The sequence below is a fragment of the Paralichthys olivaceus genome, chromosome 12 (genome assembly GCF_024713975.1).
Source record: "Paralichthys olivaceus isolate ysfri-2021 chromosome 12, ASM2471397v2, whole genome shotgun sequence".
In the NCBI taxonomy this organism is placed as follows: domain Eukaryota; kingdom Metazoa; phylum Chordata; class Actinopteri; order Pleuronectiformes; family Paralichthyidae; genus Paralichthys; species Paralichthys olivaceus.
In genome coordinates this window covers 3,921,061-3,931,437 of record NC_091104.1, presented here as the reverse complement: position 1 = coordinate 3,931,437, position 10,377 = coordinate 3,921,061, and the positions used below count along the sequence as shown (strand labels likewise).

The 10,377-nt window shown below is 44.5% G+C and overlaps 1 protein-coding gene across 2 annotated transcripts in view; it reads left to right on the top strand.

Moving 5' to 3' along the window:
- Positions 1 to 6,372: 6,372 nt before the first annotated feature.
- arhgap5 (Rho GTPase activating protein 5) overlaps positions 6,373 to 10,377 on the top strand; it is a 41,925-nt gene continuing 37,920 nt past the window's right edge. Inside the window, exon 1 of one of the 2 annotated variants that reach the window (XM_020105256.2) lies at positions 6,373 to 6,718. The gene's annotated coding sequence lies outside the window, so the exon portion shown is untranslated. The remainder of the gene's footprint in view (positions 6,719 to 10,377) is intronic. The other variant, XM_020105257.2, reaches the window with a different exon arrangement.

Genomic DNA, 10,377 nt, shown 5'->3' with positions numbered 1-10,377 from the left:
GATGTCAAGAGAGTTCGTGGTTTCATAATCGACAATGTCACTTACATCGAAGTGTCCAAGCTGCTGCTGCTGTTGAGCGCTGGACGCCCGTTTATCCATTTTTCATTAATACTGAATGTATTGTGTGTATATTTCAAAACTTGGCTCATCATCGCACACAGGATCACAAGTTATAGCTTTTTATCAAGTGTTTGAAAATATCCCATCTTCCACTGACATGAAATGATCTGTATTTCTCTACAGTTCTAAATGTTGTGTTTATAATGAGGTTGAAATGACAAATGATCGCAGAGCGGAGTGTTGTGGTGAGTCAGTGTGAAACCCTGCTGGACTTGGCTCGCTCGCAGCTCCGTGTTGTTGCAGAGGACGTAGATATAAATACTCAGACAGCTTCCTGCTTCTCCCTGCTGGGGTTCAGTATTACAGCCGTCCCAGCTGAGCACACACCCAGACACAATAGACCGGACCAGACCCGCTTCACCAAGCCCAGTGGACTGAAAGAGGCCCTTCATGAAGGATTACCGCACGAGTCTCCTTCTTCGCTTTATTCAGAGCGTGACAGGGAGGACGGGAACAAAGACAGAAAGAGAAGTAGAGGTTATGTTTGAAAAAGACACGAGGTAATGAAGTCACGGTTACACTGAGTTATTTCCCAGATTCCCAGATATGGTATTTTATTTTGAAAACCTATGTTTGTAATACTGCTGCTACTGGGACTACTGGTGAAACTACAAGTACTGTTTTACTAAGAATATTAGTGGTGCTTTAGTCCCAGTACTACCATTAATACTCCTGCTACTCACATGTGATGAGGTGATTTGACAACATTACACAATTTTACAAATCGACATCGTGTTTATTCCCCATTTCAGAGCACATACTCGTATATTTATCTCGTTCTGTCCGTCACTGTCCATTTTCCCTTCCTCATACTCTAACAAGACAAGATAACCAACATTTTCTCCTTCAATCTGTTTTTCTGTTATTATTATTTTACCTCACCAGTGGTTTGGTTTCTAATGAAGTCCTGCAGCGAAGAAATGCTCAATACTGAAAACAACAAAAAAACGATTCTATCCATCACTTTCTTCAATATTCTGAAAAAAAGATAAAATGCAGCGACTCACACATTTTGTTGATGTCAAGAATGAATCTGTTTCTCAGCTGATTAAAAATCAAATGTTCTTCTGTGGAAACTTGCACCAACTGCCCCTTTAACCTTTGGAAGAGTCAAGCAAATTAAGCGTTTCTGAAAACGACCTACGCTCTTCTTGGGGTAAGACTTTCAGTACTTGTGATATAAATGGGAAATCAATGCCAAACTAAAAAGCTGAAAATTAAGAGATGACTGAGTCTGATAACACTGATGGATAAAATACTGACGTCATTTATCAGTTTAAAAACAAAACGTGTAAACTAATGTAATGCTGTGGACGTTACATCACAACACGAGGGGAAATCCTGCCTGTGAACGAGCAGCTGGCCAAAAATACGCCTGCGGTTTATAAAGCGCCGTCGGCCTCGGAGCTGCCGCTGCTGCCGCAGAGCGTTCAGAGCCGGAGGGGAGGACAGGATGTCATCTCAGCCAATCTGATGTCTTTTTCAAAGCTCTGTCACCCTCGGGGCTTTACTTTCAGAGTGGGCTTTAAGGAGATTTTCCAAAGAGAGAGAGAAAATAACTGTTTCGTAAGCGCTGGTGTGTTACTTTTGAATGACTTGTGTGTGTGTGTGTGTGTGAGAGAGAATAAGAGGCTGGAAGAGTCGCTCTCAGTCGTCGGTTCTGTCTCAGAGCTGTGGTTGGTTTTATAATCCTCCAGAAACAGACTCACTGCAGGGTTTAGGCCTGATATCAGCTGATAACAAAAAGTTTACAACTAAATTACAGAATATACATTTATATTCATATCAATAAATATTCATGTCAACGTGGAGTAGGCAGGGTTCATGACCTGTCCCGCAGCCAGCCAGCCCCCGGGGGAGGGGGGGGGTGATCCAGATGTTTTGTGAACTGTCATGTTGTCGACGCTGGACACGGGGCTGAATCATTTGTGGTGAACATTTTCCAGAACTTTTGCTAATGTCCAAATGAACCCGTGTGAGAAATGTCTCGGGATGAAGAAGAGGAGCCGTACACGTAGAGGACGAAGACGTCCACTTGGAAAGACGAGGAGGTTCCAGATGTTTTGGTGATGAGGGCCGACGCCGTGTGGACGAGCTGTAAACAACAACACTGATCTTTACACAGTTTAGACGTCATGTCCCGCCTCCTGCTGCTCTACAGGCTCCACCCCTCGCCTGAACGCCCCCCACATGTTCCTGTTGTTGTGAACGAGTCGACAATCTGCTGCGAGAAAATGTCCAGTCCCAATTTTCCGCGGTTCATGTCTGAAAACAGCTTTTAACAATTAGAAATAATGACCACCGATGACTGTGCAGCTCCTAGCAACAGGACGGTCACAGCCGGCCTTCCTTACAGAACAGCCCCCCTCCCCCGCTGACCCAAACCTGCACCAAAACACAGCAGCACCATCATGTCATTAAGGTTTGAAGCAGCTCGTCACTGACAAGGATGAGTCAGACGGCAGAGACGAAGCAAAGACATCGATGTGTCTGTCTCACAGTTAAACGAGACGCACACACTCGGGAGATGGTTCTTGACTTCACGAGGATCTCTCAACATCAGTGGGGGCGGCGCTCCGCCACATATTCCTCAGTGAGCATCATTAATGGAGCTGGAAACAAAGCGAGGGTGTGATCAGACGTCCTGAGCAGCTGCTCCACCTCTCACCTGGATGATGCGGAGGATTTGTTGCTGTTGTGAACGTGTTTGTGCAGAAAACCTCCCGTGAAAGTGTGAAAGGAACTCTGGGTAAACTCCGTACCCAGTTCTGTGGATTTTATCAGAGACATTGATTTGATTTGAGACTCCCTGTAAACTCAACCTTGCATAATGCTAACTCTAACCTAAACCCAGGCTTTACCGAACCTAAACCTTAACTAAACCTCAACCTGACCTAAACGGAAACCTTATCTTAAAAAATGTCTTCACCTTAAAATTGAATGATTTACATGGGGACTCGCTTTATGTCCCCATAATTTAACTGAGTAAACTGATTAAGGTCCCTACAACGTGAGTAATACCTGGACCACACACACACACAGCAGCTTCAGTCATTGCACCTGTCAGAGAGCGTGACATTTGCAATGCTAATGACTGTTAATGTGCTGGAGTCAATGTTTTGCATGATGTAAATCTACATTCTGATCAGCGGAGGAGCTAAAGCAGCTCATCGAGGTTTTGCCCACATCACTGTTCTGTGACACAGCTTTTGGTTTTTAGAGGATCTACACTTTCTTCCTCTTGTGAATGATGAATAAAACCACCTTGTTCTTTTGCTGCTACTCCTGGTAACACTGCTGCTTCGCCCTGCCTTGCTCAGAGGCATGTGCAAACGAGAGCGAGGGCAAGAGCAGCTCCCTCTCTCTCTTTCCAGCCAATCGCGGCGCTGCGCTGCTGCAGCCGGACCTCCTGCTGAGTTAGACAGAGCTGTGTTACAGCACCACAAACTTTGAAACTGAGAACTGAAGATGTGGCTGCACGCTGAGGCAAGAAGAAAAAAAAAAAAAAAACGTCCCGTCAGGATTTTAGAAACCAGAAAAGGAGTGAAACATGAAAGGCTGACAGAAAGTGAAAAATCTGCATTTTCCATTTGGAGCTGCTGATGGTGCAGCGCCTGCAGCAGGGGTCGCCTGTGGCTGCCACTGACTGTGCTACACACACACACACACACACACACACACACACACACACACACACACACACACACACACACACACACACACACACACACACACACACACACACACACACACACAAACACAAACCTCCTCAGCTAGTTCTGCCTCTGTGTTGATTTACTACATTTCCCAAAATGCCCTTCAACAATCAAGCACTTGACATAGCAGCGTGGCTTCTTGACCTTCAAGGTCTTTACACATCGGGGGGCAATTTTTGAACATGCCCACTGACAACCTCAAATAAATAAGCTGTGAGGACAGATTGTGTCACAGCGAGGAGACGAAGACTGTCCCATTTTAAAGGCTCCTTCAAATGCGGGTAGATCGTTCCCACCTATCACAGGATGTAGTGTTTTTCAGAGAGGTGATGAGGTGCTTGAGAATCAGGCTTGAACTCAACAGTACACATATTAAAAATTTCTTTTCACGTCCAGCTTCAATCCCAGAAATCCTTTGTTTCGTCCTTCTCAGTCTGCCCGGCCCACGAAGACCGCCCCCCCCCTCGTGGTAGAACGTGTCCTCAGAAGGACGCAGCCACTGGGACACAGCTGTATTTTCTCTTCCTTGTAAGATGGGAAATCTCTTCTTCTATTGTCCAATGAAAAGAAGGAGGAGGACAAGGTCAATCATAAAATGAAACTGATGGTCTTATAGTTTCACTTATATACAGTATGTCTATAAATATTCAGGATCTTGGTCTTGAGGTATTCATACCTTCAAGTACTTAGTGATATTGTAGTTTGTGTATTTTCGTACACAGGCCGTCTATGATTGGAGACATTCAATCCAAACCTCCTCGCTGCGTTTTCGTCTCCATCTCACAAAGTGCTCTGTGTTTCCTGTTGTCTGATGGATTTGTCCCTGTGGGATTGTTACATCACTGGAGCAAACTAGAGGCTCTCGAAAGAAGCCTCCTGTTTTAATTGTGATGGACTGAGCCCAAAGCCAGATGCTAATCATCAGTGTTTACAGAAACATTTTCTGAGGCTGCTGGACGTGTTCACTTCACCTTGTTTACAACACAGAAAAACTCCTGATTGGAGACAGAATGTTTCCAATGTGGATTTGCTGTAGATTTGATATTTCATGAGGAAATTTGTGTTTTAAAATACTATACGAGACATTTAATATCACGTGTCATTGAATGTTGTCTTGTGTCTTGCACTGAGGGTGAGCGGAGTCGAGCTCTGAGGCTCATTAACGCAGCATTGCACCCGAGGGAATCCACTGGAACCAGCAGCCCATATTGATCCCAACCCAGAACAACTGAAATATACATGAAGGATTTTCACTGTGGACTCCTTTGTGCAGCCACACCATTATCTAACAGCGTCTGCAGCGGTTCTTTTCATTACTGTCAATATTGTGGCTGCAAACATCGCAGCAGAAATGTTGCTTTAACCGTCTTATTAAGGAAAAAGGTGTTTTTATAAGCAGTGTGAGCTGAAGATCACAGGCAACTCCAGGCATAAAACATACAATGGGAAAACTTAATTTATACTTCATATTATAATGATGATTATAAAGAAAGAGTATATAAAAAAACAACTTAAAATTTCTCTTTACTGAGAGAACAATAGAGCGAGAGTGAAATTTTAATTTGTGTTTGGATGCTTCTTTGGCAACGTGGTTCATCTAACATTGATGCCAATAAAGAAGATTACTGAGACAAATCAGAAAAAACATAAAGAGGGAGAGAAACATTAACTTCAATTTTATATAAACGACATCGAAACATAATCTTTAAATCCCCATTTAGTGCCCTCACTTTATCACACTATATAATCTGAATTAAGTAATAAGTGTGTGAATATGAAAACTAAATAAACACAGAAGTTAATATGATTGTAAGTTTATGCTTTTTGTGTTGTATTTTTCAGTTTCAATACAACTTTTTAAGTCGCAGTATTTCAATGCCACAGATGTAGATCATGTAATCGTTGCAGGTTCGCATCCAGATTTCAATATCATCTCATTTTATCCTGTAATATTCTGACTTTTTCCTCGTTAAGTTACAACTTTATTCTTGTGCTGTCATCGTATTTTTCTTTATTGGAGTAAAAATACAACTTTATCCTTAATTCTGATCCAATCCTTCATTTTACGACTTATTTAATGTAATATTATGACTTTTTTATCATCGACTTTATTCTTGTGATTTTTATTCTCATCAAATAACAATTTTACTCCATTAATAATACGACTTTTTCCTGAATGCCAACTTCAACACAGAACTTGATTCTCATAATATTAGAACTTTTTCTCATTAAATCAATACTTTACTCTCCTTATACCACGAGTTTCTATATAATAACAGTACGACATCAGACTTTCCTCTTCTGTATAACCCTCATACTCTGTCCATGGGGGGGTCAAAAGGGGCCCGACAACACCCCCCCCCCCCCCGGGGGCCCGTGGAGGAGCTTTATCCGGCCATGTGCATCTCTCATTTTAAATAATTTATTATTAGTAGAAACTGAAGCTGCTCACTGTTGCACGTCTCCTCTCTGGGTGATGCACATGTCAATAAACATACAATGAACATATAACATGAATATGACCTGAGGGGGGGGGGGGAGAGAGAGAGAGAGAAAGAGAGAGAGGGAGGGAGGCTGAATGGAAAGGTAGAGCGACATAGAGGGAGAGTAGGGAGAGAGGGAGTCGCCATTGCTGCCTGGCGGTGGTGAGAGGGGAGGGAGCAGGTTTCGGTTTACAGAACATTCCTCACCCGACAACAGCGAGATCCTCCCGAACACAGGCTGGGACCGCTCGGGACCTCGGCCCCCTCTTCGCCCGGCTGTGGACGGTGTCGCGGGGCCCCTCTCACCGCACACCGAGGACGGCGGACGGGACTCTAGATGCGGGGACGCGTTCTCCTCCTCTCCGTGGTATGTGGAGCAGGGAGCGACCATGCTAATAGGTGGGTGAGGGAATGTATTCTGGGATTCGTTAGCTTCGCTAGCTCTCCCCCTCTGTGTGTGTGTGTGTGTGGGGGGGGGGGGGCTAACCCCGGTGACAGAGTTGCGTTAACCCGGTTTAAATCTAACCCGAGAGTGGAACCGGGTCCGGGCTGTGGCTTTAACCCGGGTTGGGATTCTTTTCCAACCCGTGCTTCGCTAACGCTAGCTAGCTAACTCTCCCGTCACCCGCTCGGCATGCTAGGCTAACTCGGCTAACGCTAGCTAATCGGAATGAGAAAGGTGGGTTTTCTCTCTCCCCCCCAACACCACCACCACCTCCTCCTCCCCATCCTCCTCCCCCCTCGCTCTCTCACGCTCCTCGGGGATCAGGGCCGAGCCAGACCGAGCCGGGGTTTACCCGTCCTGGTCCCGGGAGGAGCTTCATCCATCGCCGTGTCCGAGCCACGTTAGCCGCGGAGCTTTGACGCATTAACACCGCGTCTGTTCGGTGTTTTTAATCCGCGCTGAACTCACCCATTAACTCCCACAACTCGCCCTCACCCGCTGGAACATCACCCCGAGATGTCCCCCCCCCCCCATCTCCACCATTTTAATTGGATTTGTTTTTACCTCCACGCCTTCAGATAGAACATCTCTACTTTCCGCTGTGAGCCTTCACAGCTGAACTCCACATCTGTCCTCGCACATCCAGACTTCATTTTGAAGTTGCTGCAGGTTGAGACGCTCGTGTCCCCGCTAACACACTTGCACCGGGGGGGGGGGGGGGGGGGTGATGGAGGGGGAGAACCCGGGAGTGCCACCGGACAGATCCTTCAAGTTCAGCGACATGAACGAGGCTGCTGAGGAGCTGGAATCACACACGTCACCAGCTGCTGGTTAACTTTATTTATTCCATCTCGGTGGGGTTGTCCTGGTGCTGCTGCAGGTCCCTGTTCCAACTCGGGTTCAAGGTGCAGTCCGGTGGTGGTTCCTCTCTCTCCAGCCTTTTGCAGGCGTTTCACTCTCCTCCTCACACACAGGCTGTTTAAATGTCGAGCTCCAGTGGTTTGTTAAAAGCACAGTTTTTGTGGATAAACAGCAATTAGGGTCTTTGCAGTGCACACTTGTCTGGTGCCGTGATCTCGTTTTAGTGTCCTTAAATCCACAAGGGCTCCCTGAACGAGTCTGTCTATTAGTATTATTATAGTCGGTCGGTGTAGGATTTTTTTTTTTAACTCTCTATTTAATATCTATATTTATTCCAGAAGCCTGACCTCCAGCTGTGTCCCGCACATCTCAAGAGGTCTTCATCTTTTCAGCTTTTCACTTGTCATGTGTATTGTTAAGGGCCCATGGAAGTGCAGTGTCGGAAGGTGGTGACGTTGTTGATAATGACAACAGCACGTTCACAGGAACGGATTCTCCGGTTCAGGGTTCTGTGTACTCAGTCGAGCTTCACTGAACTTTGAATAAACAGGTGAACGGCTCTTTGTGCAGCAGCAGTGGCTTCAGGTTCTGTGGACTGAGTCCAGCAGCAGGTGTGTGGACCGAGTCCAGCATCAGGTCTTATTTTGCTGCAGCTCAATTACTGCAGGTTGCTTTTACAATTTCAGAAAAAAAGCTGCAACCAGATTACCACTGGCCAAGCAAACGGCACGTTCCAAACAGGCATCTTTAGAGCGAAGTTACAGATGAGACAGAAATGAAAATAACAATCCACTGTCCAGTTTTCCGTAGGTTGTCTGGTTCTTACATGAAGGCAGGAGATGAGATTTTGTTTAGCAAATAGAGCAGAGATGTTCGGATCCGTCAGAGTTGATAAGCTGAGGCAAACAGCTTCATATCTGTGTCTACGTTAGGACCAGAGCAGGAATCCATATAGACTGAGACTCAACATTAATATCAGCTTCTACAAACCACACCAGGACATCGGTACCGGTGAAGCCTGCGAGGGGTGGCAGGGTCGATCACATGTTGTTCTTACATCCTCAACACTATCGGGAAGGAATGAGTGATGCTTGGTTTCAGATCTGGACCTGAGGCAGACTGGTCATTAGCTGCTTTCAAACATGCACTGAACTCCACTTCTTCCATATTTAATCTGGAGGAGCTGCATGTGTTAACGCAAATGTCCGACTGAGAGGCTCTGCTGACTTTCTCTGTCTGGCCTCCCTGAATATAGTTTGTAGAAATTCAGGGGAAATCAAGTGAGGGGGTTTGATGAGGCTTCTAACACAGCAGACACAAAAATGACAAAACAACACAGAAATCATTTTCCTTTTTAATACAGAAATGTAGTTTGGATGAAAGTTAAATGGCAGGACACTGTACTTTCTGTATATTTTCTGTATTTTCTGTATATGTTCTGTACTTTCTGTATATTTTCTGTACTTTCTGTACTATATTTTGTTGGTGTTCAGAATTGTAGCAGTTGCAGGAGGGCTGACCTACACTTTATAGAAGATGTGCCAATTTTGTAGATTTGTTATAGGACAGTTTCCCGTGGTAATAGTTATTACCAACCTCATAACTACAGTCATTAAGACATTTACTTTGGTCAAAGCCACGTTAAGCTTCAAAATCATTTAGATCACTTCTGAGTCAGATTTATTTTTAAGTCTTCACCGGAAGCAAAGATTATTTATTATGCAATTTCATCATAAATACAATAGTATGGTCCCTGTGTACATTCAATGGAGAGAAACCTAATGAAGACATAATGATTCATGAGTTTGTTATGATAAGTCATTAAGTAAAGACAATCCTGATTACACACCCAAAGATGACTGACTTTCTGGTTTGTGACTTTGTATTACAACTGCAGTTGTTCTGACGATGACATAGTGGCAGGTAATAGCTGAAAAATCTGAAATCCAGCACCAAGAAATCCCGTGGGGTTCGGTCAGTATGCTGCAAAAAAAAAAAACCCTGCCCTGTCAGACATGATTTATTCTAAGAGTGGAAAAGAAAAAGATCTAATGTTTTCGGGGGAGTCTATTTTCTGTTGGCTCACTTGCTACTTTTTTTCACAGGTTGGATTTTGCTCTTAAGTTTTGATTAATGTCTGTTAGTTGTACCCGAGATCAGAATTTGGGGAAAGGTAATGAGTCATTTAACGTAGATGGAATTCTTTTCTCTGCCAGAGCCACGCTTTATTTTAAGATTGTTTTTTTTTTTTTTTTTTGTTTTAACCTAAAAATCCAGCTGGGTGCAGCTTTGAAAGGTTTCGCAGGCTTGGCAGTGTGCTCTGCTGTGTTTTATAGCTTAACAGCATTTAGTCATCGCTAAAACCAGCTTGCCAAGTGATACCTTAATCCCCCCCGCAGCCCCACAGTCAATAGACTAATTATGATGCAAAAGGCTACTTTTAGCAGGAATGAAATCTGGCCTTTAGCGTCGGCTGTTTGCTGTAACAAGGCCATCGTCGGCTCTGCAGGCCGCTGCAGTTTACAGTTAACACATCAGTGCTGCTACCATTCATCTCTTCATACACATTAACATTTATTCATCTCACCGAGTCTCGTATTGACCCTGTGTGCTGACAGCAGAGCGAATGTAGACTTTGATATCGGCTGATTAAAAATGCAAAACAGATGTTAGGAGTTGGGAGACTGCTCCTCTCAAATGCTGTGGTTCGGGGTTAGGAATGTCAGGCTGTAATAATCAGCTGGTTAGTTGA